Source organism: Lissotriton vulgaris, unplaced genomic scaffold (genome assembly GCF_964263255.1).
Source record: "Lissotriton vulgaris unplaced genomic scaffold, aLisVul1.2 SCAFFOLD_895, whole genome shotgun sequence".
NCBI lineage: Eukaryota > Metazoa > Chordata > Amphibia > Caudata > Salamandridae > Lissotriton > Lissotriton vulgaris.
The window spans coordinates 554,072-567,310 of record NW_028241945.1 but is presented as its reverse complement, the minus strand read 5'-3'; positions in this window follow the sequence as shown (position 1 = coordinate 567,310).

The following is a 13,239-nucleotide window of genomic DNA, read 5'->3' as shown; positions in this document are numbered from 1 at the left end:
GTGTGTGAGTGCAGGTTACATTTCAACCTCCTTTCGGTGGTAGTGGGTTCTGTTCTCCCCTAAGTGGCACAGGACACGTGGGGTCCCTTCAGCAAGTCCTGGTGCAGCTAGCAATACTTCATTTCCTAGCACCGGTAGGGCTCAAATGACTAGAGACCCAATTATACATAGAGTGTTGACGAAACTAGCACTGGTCTAATGGGGGGCCACACACTTTGAAGTTCCTGGCCTTTGGGTCTGATAATCTGGGCCACTGAAATTGATAGATTATGTGGCCCTGGCAGGAGTCCCCATAGTTATGACTTTACTGCACTTATCGCTTACTCTATAAGTTGCCTCTCAATTTTCATATTTTGAAAGTAGCACGCGTTTAATAGAAGTGCTGCACAAGGGCAGGCACTGGGTCCTGAAAACACAGGGGTATCATGGGGCGCAGTGCAGCGGTGTAGAACAGGAAAATTACCCAGAGTTCTATTCATTTGTTTAAATACATCTTCAGGAAACACGGTGGCATGGACGAGTCTGGTTGCTTGACGCAACTTTAATAGCACATCTCACTGACAGGGTACGCTTCCTACCTTCGGGTAATCACAGTGCACTTTTATCAGTGTCACGGGCAATTACGGGCGCAGTGATCGGGGGGTTCCCTCACGATGCACCCACTGTACACTATTCTTACTGGAGGCAGAGCCGTAATCATTGTATTTGTTGCCACTGATGTGACCAAGCTACCCTTGGTATCAAGCTAAGGGGGAGAGGGGCCGACTAGGCACATAGGATCGGAGTGCCATTTCAAATTAGGCTTGATGCGCAATGCACAGACCCCTGGACCTGACCGTCTGCCTAATAAGAAACTAGAGCAATTGTTTAAGAAAGGGAATGGATGCTCTCTGGGGCTAGGACAGAGCTGTACCTCGCCGACGTCAGTAATGGCAGGGAACACTGGTCAGGCCATGGCTGAATAAAATTGTTGCTATTGCAGCGGGAAGTGTCCCTGGGAATACATTGGGGCGTTACTCATGGCTAAGACATGGCTTGTACGGGCAATGTAAGACATGCTTGTGTAATGCAGTTTTCACCACGAAGCCCGAAACACTAATTGTTTGTGTTTGTCTATCTTTGTTTTCACGGCTGGGCCCATGGCGGATATCTGAGAGGTGCTCCACACCGCAACATCAGCGACGGGTGGACGGCAAAAAGGAAGCGTACGTCAGCATGGCGACTGCAAACAGCGACATCAAGTGTGGTGGTGATTGATCAAGAGAAAGAGGACACCCAAGGGCTCAAGCGGTGCTGGCAGGTGTAAGTGCTACCCATTCCCTAAGGTGGAAGTGGGATTTGTCATCCAAGTGGGGTGCGAAGAGTATACTACCATGGTTGGCACAAGGGCAGGAGTAGTATGGACAAGGCGGCTCAACAACGCCCTCGTGGGAAGACTATGCGTAAGCCAAGTAGGGATTAGTATAGGAACCACTCTCTCTATATGCCACACCCCCGTCAGTGGTGATACTTCACCTGGGGGGGCACGACTTGGCAGGGTATATGCTCTGGGCTACTAATATACTGGCATGGTTGGAAGGGTTTGCAGGGTGAGTATGACCTTTCTAGAGGAGGTGAGGGGGAGGCCAGATCGTCGGTCAACAATGCTGGCCTGTGGCGGTAAGGTCATGACCGGTGAGCAGCTATTTTAAGGTCTGAGGGGGCGGGCATCATCCTATGGAGGTTCCCGCCCAGGGGGAGGAGGACATTGGACCCTCCTAGAACTTCAGGGGCAAGGTAACTGGTGCTTCAAAGGAGCGCGGGTTGGAGTAGTCACGCTTTCCTTAGGCTGGTAGCCACCCCGCGCGCGCATACTCATGACGTCACCGGATGGCGCAGAGTAAGGGCCCTCCTTTAGTGGGTAAATGGAGTTCACGGCGTGGACCAGGTAATTACCAGGCCCGGCTGCGCATGCGCACATCTCTAGGTGAGGCGCAGCTAGTAGGACCTGACACCGGTTAGCGACCTTGCCATATGGCCAGAAATGTAGTATACAAAAATCTAGATGAGGATGTTAGATTCGGTTAGGAAACAATCTGTATTAGAGTTTCTGTTAAGGTTAGTCTCTCAAACTTGTTGACAATATTGTATCTAATGTCCTGTTGACTTTTGTATAAATTGTTTACCATGCAATTAAAAATTTATTAATTTTATACCTTAATAAATACGGCCGGGGGGTCTTGCGACCCCCCGCCTTCCAAAGATAACCATGTTTCATGTTCATGTGTCCGGGGGTTGGTGTGGTCATATGGGAGGGGGCGGCAGCCAGTCGCTGACCATGTGAAAAGGGGGGGCTCTTGGCCCCCCCGCCCGCATGGCGGCGCGGCGACCGCCTCCTCCTCCATGCTTATCGGTGGTGGGGCGTGCCCTCCTGGGCGCGCCCCACCACCGATTGGTTGGCACCCTCCCTGATCCGAATGGCATTATAGGACATCCGGGTCAGGGGGGCGGGCCGCAGGAGGGGCTGGGTTGGGGGCGTAGCACTCCCCATCCGGCCCCTCATGGATAAAGAGGCGGGGAGCGCCCGGGAGACCCTCTTGTTCCCTGGACACCCCCCCCCCCACATCGCGTCGTGCCCCGCGCTCGGGGCTTTTTGTTTGCCCACCCACCATCCCTGGAACTAAATGGTTGATGCTTTACTAGTCTGGTTTAGGTGTAATTTGCTAGGATATTGTGACCATAATTTTCCATGCGTAAGTGAATTTTATCTGGTTTGTATATTACGCTGATGATGCTTTCTTTAGGAATTTTTCCCCTTTTAGTGAACTGGGCTGAAACGTGTTTTGATGTTGCAATTGTGTTTAGGCCTTTTCTCCCTTTGTAGCGATACATTGATGCAAACGTGTTTTGATGTTGCAATTGTGTTTAGGCCTTTTCTCCCTTTGTAGCGATACATTGATGCGTGAATAATTTAGCCAGTGTAGTTGTCCTTTAGAATCTTTTTCCATAGGTCGTCGTATTTATTAGGTATGGGGCATGCGGTAAGGTCATGACCGGTGAGCAGCTATTTTAAGGTCTGAGGGGGCGGGCATCATCCTATGGAGGTTCCCGCCCAGGGGGAGGAGGACATTGGACCCTCCTAGAACTTCAGGGGCAAGGTAACTGGTGCTTCAAAGGAGCGCGGGTTGGAGTAGTCACGCTTTCCTTAGGCTGGTAGCCACCCCGCGCGCGCATACTCATGACGTCACCGGATGGCGCAGAGTAAGGGCCCTCCTTTAGTGGGTAAATGGAGTTCACGGCGTGGACCGGGTAATTACCAGGCCCGGCTGTGCATGCGCACATCTCTAGGTGAGGCGCAGCTAGTAGGACCTGACACCGGTTAGCGACCTTGCCATATGGCCAGAAATGTAGTATACAAAAATCTAGATGAGGATGTTAGATTCGGTTAGGAAACAATCTGTATTAGAGTTTCTGTTAAGGTTAGTCTCTCAAACTTGTTGACAATATTGTATCTAATGTCCTGTTGATTTTTGTATAAATTGTTTACCATGCAATTAAACATTTATTAATTTTATACCTTAATAAATACGGCCGGGGGGTCTTGCGACACCCCGCCTTCCAAAGATAACCATGTTTCATGTTCATGTGTCCGGGGGTTGGTGTGGTCATATGGGAGGGGGCGGCATCCAGTCGCTGACCATGCTGGGGGTTGACCAAACCCAAAACTTAGCAGTGTGGAGTAAAGCCAAAGAAGGCTTTTTGTTTATTGCTATGTCTATTTTTAGACTGGGCATTACTTCCCAATAGATCATTCCTGACTCTCCCACATTTATAAATTGGAGGGCCCTGCTACTGGCTATATACAACATGGAATCAGCAGTGTATAGACTAAAAGGACGTAGAAGACGTGAAATGGGTCGGAAAATCAGGTGCCCGATTACGGATTGTATAGGATGAATCTTCCTTCTTTTGTGTTTTCTTTTGTTTTTTCTTTACTTTTTGGTTTTCTTTTTTATGATATTGTGAGATAGCCCTTCCTTTATATTCCCCGCTTCTTTCTTTGCTTCTTCTCGGGATATTTTGTGTTAAATTTGTTGATATCCTTAAACTATGTTTTGCCATAACTTCTGTATGTAAGAGGCATTTAAACATTTGAAATAACAAAAAAAAAGAAAAAAAGGAATGAACCACCTGATGCCGAAAGGAGCCTCAATTTTCAGTGAGCACTCTAGGCCATAGAAGTGGTCTGTCAATGTAGGTGGAACCACCTATCAGGGATACTTAGCAGGGATTATCCATAATGATCTATTTACAAACCAGGGGAGAACATAAGTCCAGCCACACTTGATGGAAAAGGGATGATTTCTTCAGGGAAATTTCCAGATGTTCTGTTTTTGTTTGATTGAATTTTATGTGGTAGGACATCCAATGTTGGATTCTTTCTAGGATGTTGGAGACCAATTCCATGTCACTGAGAGGTGATATCTTAAGATGGATTTGGGTATCATCCACAGAATAATAAAGAATTTCATTTTTTTGTCAAATTTCTCCAAGTATTCCAGATGTGGATTAAATAGAGTTCAGGACAGAATTGTTGAAGGCTGTCTGCTTGATATGAAGCTTCCTATTTTAACCAATTGAGAACGGTTCTATACACAGGAGGCAAAACAGTTCAGAACTATCCCTGAGATGACCATCTTTTCTTCAAGTTGTTAATTGGAGAGAGGTTGTTGACTATAACAAATGCAGCCAATAGATCAAGGAGCAAATATAGGTAGTCACACAAGGCAAGGAAGCATAGTGGCTCATCAACAACTTGGAGCAGGGTGGTCTCTGTGCTGCAATTTAGTCTAAATCTGGATTAGAACATATGAAGGTGATTTTTAGCCTGGATGTGAAAGAGAAAATTGGTTGGCTACACAGCTTTCTATCACCTTCAGTAAGAAGGTTAGGGTTGCAGCAGGGTAGAGGTTATTAAGGCCATTAGTCTCAGCGAAGGGTTTTCTCACCAAGGGAGAGATGTTGTCAATTTTCAAACAAACAGAGGAAAGCACTTTGTATAAGTGAGGAATTTATTGATGTGCTTCAGTGGGTAACTAACAGATGTTTTGCAAGATCCTTGCTAATGGTTCCAGGTACCACATCAGTAAGGTGGTTCAATGGTTTAACCTTGGTGATAGTTTGATGGTGCTCTGAGACTTTGTAAAAAGGGAGACCATGTTCTGTGAGCTTTACAGATCAACATACAGGAGTCTGGGTTGTCAGATGCTGGTGGAAGTGGTTGTTTATACAATTTTATTTTCTCATAGGAAAATGCACACTTGTGGGCCTATTATGATGTTGGTCATAAGGCCTCAACCTCAGGTTGGGGGCCTTACGACTGACATCACCAGTTTCAAATTCAACTGGCTCATTTTGATTCAGCAGGTCGGAATTGAAATCGGATCATCATTCCGGCTGGCTTCCGATGGGCTCAAAGAGCCAATCGGCCAGTCGTAACTGGAGCATAATCCTAATGGACGGAGGTTTATGCTGCCTGGATTACAATGCACGGTTTTAGGTAGGGTTTCCATGTCAGCATGTCCGACTGGAAACCCTATCGTAAAGCGTGTTTGGGGGCTCCTAGCAGGACCCCCTTTTCTTTCTGGCTTCCTTTTGGTAATTGAGGGTAACCCCCTGTTAAGCCCTGCCACGGGTGCAGGGATTAACACAACCTCACATTACCCTATAGGAGTATATACTACAGCCTGTTTATGGCCGTAACACATGGTCCTATAGGGAAATGTGGGGTTCCATCATAATGAGACAGTCGGGACTGCCAACAGGAGTTCTGTCAGTCCCGTTTCCGACTGGCCGAGTCCCGTTTCCGACCGGCCGACATCAAAATATGCCCCTTGGTATCAGGAACATAGAAATTTTAGATAATTCTTAGGGGTGCGCAGGAGTGACTTAATTTGGGTTGGAATAAGCTGTGGAAATACAAAATGTAAAGTTTATTATAGCAGCTCTAAGACTAGAGAGTTTCCCAAACATTATATTTAGATGTAAAGGTCTTTTGAGAAGCAGAGGAGTAAGAGTTGTTTGCTTTTTTTATCAGCTAGGCATATTCATCTATTTTTTCATTGTAAAGATAAGTTAAAAAAGAGGGCCGGGCGGGGGAGTGAGGGTTTTAACTTTTTCATTTTGCTTTTCAGCTTTGCAAAATCATCCATCTGGTCATTCATGTACTTCTTGTAGTCAGCAGTTACTGCATCAATGTGTAACTCATACCTAGGAATAGAAATTTCCCTGAGCCTGCAACACCACCTCTTCTCTTTTTTCTGATGCCCCGACATTTTCTGGTGGACAATCTCCAACTTGAAGGGAAACTTGATGAGGATCTGAACTTGGTATGACCAATGAACTGGGAAAGGGCCACTGGTGTAGAGTATTGTATCCTTTGAGATGATCTAATCGATATGGGAGCTAGTATTTTGACAATGTTGGAAGAGGTTGTTGTTGGAAGATTTAATTCACAAATGAAATCATCATTCAATTGAATCATAAATATGCCATTGTTAAAAATAGAGATAGAGTTGTTCTCATTGAAGTGGTGTGATGTCGAGACTCTAGCTTTAGACCATAGGGGATGTTGATCATCAAGGAGATAAAATGTCCATCATTTCGAGAGTCTATCAATGCATCAGTGATGAAGGTTAAAAATAGAAGTTAAGTTATGAGGGTCCCTTTCTGGGTATGATGATATTGATCTGGGATCTGCATTTTGAGATATCCTTCTGGATTATGTGTTTGAAGTATTATTGGCATATTTGGATAAACACAGATGAATGGTGACTTTAAAGGAGCTAGTGCCTAATGTGCGAAACTGAAAAATGACAAATCATATTTTGTGAGAAATTACACCTGTGGAAGTGAAATGTGTTAATGGAAATGTACTAAGGTAACATTGTCTGGGATTTATTTGTTCTATTCATATATTTAGAGAGTTGTATATAGCCTTGAACTAAGAGGGTATCAGAGCTCTTTAAAAATAGTCAGGCACAAATGAGAGGGAATCAAGAGGGTAAAACAATGGCATGGCTGTGAAAGATAAAGGAGTTCACAGCTTTAAGCCGGGGGAGGAGGACAGATCTATTGTAAAGCCGGTAAGTCTATATACAAGAGCATAATTAAGCAATAAAAAAATGAGAGTAGAACACAAGAATATGTTCCGGAATGATACAGGATGTTTTAACTCCAACCTAGGGGAGTACGCCAGTACAGAGCCAGGCAGACAAGATAATATAAAGGACTTATATAGAAGGCATGTATGAAGAGGAGGCATCATTACATGGTCCAAAGGGAGGAGTTAGTGAATTTCTTATTCAAATATATATTCATCAGTAGAGCTTTCACTTCTTTTTTAAAAGACTCTGTTATGGGATTCAGGTTGGTTTCAGGAGGTAGGGAGTTCCAGATTCTCGCGAGCAATACCAGAGAAGGCCTGATTATAAGCTTTGTTTCTTTGAAGTGTTTGTGGTTTCAGTAGCAAGGTGCTGGAGTTGCTAGAGGAGCTGCAATTACCAAATAGTTTCAGATTTTTAGCAGGGTACAGATAGGTGTTGAAGTGGCATTAACAGAGACTTGGGTTTACCTAATGTAGACACCACTTGGGTTGGCCAGTGAGAGTTAAAGTGGCATCAATAGCTACCTTGGTTTGAAAGCCTTGTGGATTGCCTACATCCAGACCTCATGTTTGGACACTGGTGGCAGTGACCTAAGCACACTAACTGGGGTAGGACTGGAAATCCTAATGAAGGATAACTTTGGTTGCTTAATGGAACCTCATCCTCACACTGCCTTGGTATTCTCTAACATTTGCCAAAGGCAGAAATGGAGGTGGTCAATCAAAAACTGTCCACAGATAGACAAATACAGAAAACAAATCAATAAAACAGTTTTTTTCATTCCTCAGAGACCACAACATGGGCTCTATCTATCACAACAGTTAACACTTGGACATGGACGATATATATGGAAATGATGAAGTTCATACGATATATATGGAAATGATGAAGTTCATTTCACAGAGAAAGGCAACAGGGTGTTCATCATCTGCAGACCATCACACAACAACTCTTCGCAGAACCACCATTTCTCCCAAAGTAAATTTTCTTTCTAAATCCTTGTTTTAAAATTTCAAATAAAAATCCATGAATCCATCATAAATCCACAAAGCAAAAATACACATTCAATTCAAAGCAGCATACTTAGGATCTACAACTGTTTGAGTGTCTGAGTAGGTCTGTGAGTGGGTACATGAGTGTCTGAGTGGGTCTGTGAGTGGGAGTGAGAGTGTCTGAGTGGATTGATGAGTGGGTGTGAGCATGTCTCAGTGGGTCTATGAGTAGGTGTGAGAGTATCTAAGTTGGTCTATGAGTAGGTGTATGAGCATCTGAGTGGTTCTGTGAGTGTGTATTTGTGTGTGTTTGTGTGTGTTAATGGGTCTCTAAGTGAGTGCATGAGTGTCTCAGTGGATCTCTGAGTGGGTGCACAAGCTTCTGAGTAGGTCTGTAAGTTGGTGCATAAGTGTATGAGTGGGTGTGTGAGTGGGAGTGAGAGTGTTTGACTCTCACTCCTCTGAGTTTCTGAGACGGCTGTGATTGGGTAGAAAGTGTATGATTGTGTTTGTAAGAGGGTGAATGAGTGTTTGAGTGAGCCTGTGAGAATGTGAATGAATGTTTGGGTGGGTCTGTGAGTGGGTGCATAAGTGTCTGATTAGGTAGTAGGTGGGTGTAACAGTGGATCACTGAAATAATATCGAGGGACAAAATATCAACTTGCAAAAATATTGTGGACAAAATATCGACAGTCAAAATATCGAGTTTGTATCTACAAACAGGTAAGTACAAAAATATTGAGTACAAAATATCGTTTACAATAATATAGTTGTAAAAAATATCGACTTTATTAAAAACAGTGTTAAATTAAATTAATATTTAAATTTAATTACTAAAATATACTTAAAAATACTTAAATTATCTTATAATAATTAAATAATAAATGAAAATAATAAAAAACAATTTTTACAATCTTATTTGTTAAAACATATATATATAGTAACATACTATAATTAAATAAGATACTATTATATTACCGTACGATACCAGAAGTGTAAAAAATACTATTCCCACTCCAAAGAGTGCAAGCGTAGGGAAAGCGTTGGATAGCGTAGGGGTTAAAATTACTATTCCCACTCCAGTGGGTGCAACAGTAGGGAAAACTGACCCTGAACCCAAAGAATACCCCTTTACCCAAGAACTGAAAACTGACCCTTAACCCTAAAAATACCCCTTTACCCAAAAAACCCAAAACTGACCCTGAACCCTAAAAATACCCCTTTACCCAAAAACTGAAAACTGACCCTGAACCCAAAAAATACCCCTTTACCCAAGAACTGAAAACTGACCCTGAACCCTAAAAATACCCCTTTACCCAGAAACTGAAAACTGACCCTGAACCCTAAAAATACTCATTTACCCAAAATTAATTAATATTATTTAATTACCAATTAAATATTAATTAACAATAACAATAAAGTAAATATATTAGCACATTAGCTGTAATTAATTTAGTTTAATAATTAATATTATTTTTTCCCAATTCATTAATTAACAATAACTAAAAATTGTATATATAAATAAATTACTCTAATTAATGTAATTAATTAATATTATTTAATTACCAATTAATTACTAATTAAAAATATTTACAAACATATATTAATTAATTAATTATTATTAAATTACTCCCCACCCTTATCCCCTATTAACCCAACATCCCGCTCCTAAACATTAACTACAATTTATATTACTATTAATAATTTATTTTTTTTTAACCTTTTTTCTACATATTATCTATATTTTTTACTTTGACTATTTATCAATATTTTGTCTTGTCAATTTTTTTGAGTCGATATTTTTGTACTCGATATTTTTTTATCATTATTTTATTCGATATTTTGACCAACGATATTTTTGTTATCGATATTTTATTGTTGTCGATATTTTTAACTCGATATTTTGTCCATTCGATATTTTGGAGTCGATATTTTGTCTGTGCACCGTAACGGTATCTGAGTGGGTCTTTGAGTTGGTATACAAGTGTCTGAATGGGTCTGTGAGTGAGAATGAGAGTGTTTATGTGGGTGTGAGAGTGGCTGAGTAGGTCTGTGAGTAGGTGTTAGAGTATCTTAGTGAGTCTATGAGTGGGTACAAGGGTGTCTCTGTGGTTCTGTGAATAGGTGTGCAAGTGTCTATGTGGATTTGTGAGTGGTTGTGAGAGTGTCTGAGTGGGTCTGTCAGTGGGTGTGAAAGTATTCAAGAGGGTCTATGAATGGATGCATGAGTATCTGAGAGGGTCCTTGAGTGGGTGTGAGAGTGTCTCAGTATATCTGTGAGTTGGTGTGAGAGTGTATAAGTTAGTTTGTGAGTAGGTGCATGAGTGTCTGAGTTGCTCTGTGAGTTTGTGTGTGTTTGAGTTGGCCTCTGAGTAGGTGCATAAACGTCTGAGTGGGTATCTGAGTAGGTACAAGAGTGTCTGAGTAGGTCTGTGAGAGATTCCATGAGTGCCTGAGTGCTTGTGTGAGTGGGTGTGAGAGTGTCTGAGTGGGTCTGTGAGGGGGTTTATGAGTGTTTGAGTGGGTCTGTGAATGAGTGCATGAGTGTTTGAATAGGTCTGTGAGTGGGTGCTAGAGTGTTTGAATAGGTCATGGAGTAGGTGCGTGAGTGTCTGAGTGGGTCTGTGTTTGGGAGTGAAAGTGCCTGATTAGGTCTGTGAGAAGGTGAGTGAGTATTTGAGTGGGTCTGTGAGAGAGTGAATGAGTGTTTCAGTAGGTGTATGAGCATGTGAGTGGGTCTGTGAGTTGGTGTGAGCGTACCTGAGTAGGTCTGTCAATGGCAGTGAGAGTGTCTGTGATGGGTGTGTGAGTTTGTGAATGAGTCTATGAGAGGGTACAAGAGTGTCTCGGTGGGCAAAAGAGTGGGAAAATGAGTGTTTCAGTGGGTCTGTGATCTGGTGTAAGAATGTCTTAGTGGATCTGTGAGTGGGTTAATGAGTGTTTGAGTAGGTTTGTGAGTGGCAGTATGAGTGTCTGAGTGGGTCTATGAGTGCATATGTTAAAAAAAGTTATGGCCAAATTCATGGATTTTCAGCAGGGGTACAACGGGGCAATGTTGTGCATAATGGTGGATCTGTGAATCCTTGCACATGGAATACTTTTTTCAGGGGATTTGCTTGCCCTTATGGGGTCCTTCACTCACCTCTATATTTCTCCTGGAGGTTTAGGATAATTCTTCTATGACCACTTCTATTACATTTTATGTGAGTTTTCACAGCTTGAAACCGTTACCCAGCTTGCAGCCAGCCAATCATAGCATTGCAATGCAAAGCATTGCAATGTGTCTGCGAGTTGGTGCAAGTTTCCCTGCAAAAAGCATTTTTTTTACTTGCCTATATCTTTGGTAATGTTTAATGAATCTTCACTGAATAGTTTTTTTAAAAAGGCCCCGTTGATTTGAGTTGTGCATGGAAGGTTTCAGGGTGATCTGTCAAGTAGGGACAGAGAAAAAGAGAGGGGGGTCAGAAAAGTGTGTTTCCCTTGTTAATTCCCATGGGTATTATAGACATTGCTACAGCCTCAATTTATGGATGGAATTACACCAAATTTGGCAGAAAGTTAGCTTTTGGTCCTGCAAGAATGCTTTTTTTTATTGGGTTTAAATCCATTATGAATTTTTAGAGTTAGTAAAAGAAATCCACATTTACATAACCAAGGACGCAGAGCCTCTGAGAATCCGACAGTCCCTGTCCTGAAATCTGATTGGCTGCTAACATTTCAACCAGGAAATGTTGGCAGCCATCTTGAAAATCAGCTTCAGCTGAGTCCCCCCCCAAAAAATAGAAAAATGAAAAGGGGCCAGGGTAGGAATACCCTCACCACCTAGCAGTGGTCCAGGGGTCCCCCTGGGACCTCACCAGTGCAAAAAAGTATTTTGTATAAATGTTCATGCTTACCTATAGTTTACCCTTGGGTGGGCCAGGTCCCGGAGGCATGCTTAAAAATAGGGAGGGGAGTGCGCACAGTCCCTTTCCTTAAGCTGTAAAGTATCCCAAGGGAAAACCATCTCCCTGGGGCTCATAAACAAAATGGAGGGAGGTAGTGCAAATCCCTCATCCTTAGGCTGATTATGCTGCTGGTTCTGTCTGTTGGTGGAGTGCAGTTGTTCCTGGGTGTCCTGAATGAGAGTATGTAGGTAGGCATTGTTTGCAGTAAGGGGACCCGGGTGCCTATAAAAGAAGATGTGATTGAGTTAGGAAAGTGCAAAGTGTTGCTGGTGACAATGCTAGCACAGTGCCAAGAACGCCCATTCTCTCCAACAGTGGAGTGTGCTTGTCAGTGGGTGCGCTTTGTTCATGTGGACAGTGCTCAATTTTCTCGAGCGCCTGTGTTAGGATGTGTGAAGGGCTTCTTCAGAATGTCGTCATCCTTAGTGGGTTCAGCAATAGCAGCATGGAGGGCTTCAACAGCGATAGCACATGGAGTGAGGATCTGATGAGTTGTCACACCATACCTGATCTGACTTTGGCAATTGCCCTGCCTAGACAAAACAGTACTGGACATGCACAAACAAGCAAGGTGGACTCTGCAGTGCTTGTCAATCAGGCTAATGCAGCACCATCCACTCCCCAGATTTTCTTAATTCGCAGAACGGGGTGTGTGCCTGCAGTTTACACATTTATGCCTGTAGAGAGGTACAAAATGTGAACAGTTCTAGGCAGCAGGCTTCATCTTCTGGAGAGAGTCCTGTTCTGATGCAAGGGATTGATCGGAAGCAGACAAAGCCACAGGTACATTCACCAGTGGATTCAGCAACATTTTTGTCAGTGGAGTGCAGAGCTGCATGGGTCTTAAATAAAGGAAAGTAGGAGGATTAAGAAGAGGATGTCACAGAGGAAAACAAGCCAATGTCAAACCAGCAGAAAATTATGAGCAGGAAATAGCCAAGCTGAAACACTAGCTGAAGGTATCAAACAGGTGCTTGGAGGAGTACTCGTGGCAACTTCTGGTCCAGGGACTGCAGATACAGAAGCTGCTGGTGGAGGACAAATAATGCATAAAGGACAGTAATGAGCGGCACCAACAACAGCAGGAGGATAAAAACAGTCAGTTGAAGATCATCTTTAGCAGGCAGAGTGTTGTTGCCTGGAACTTGACAACGG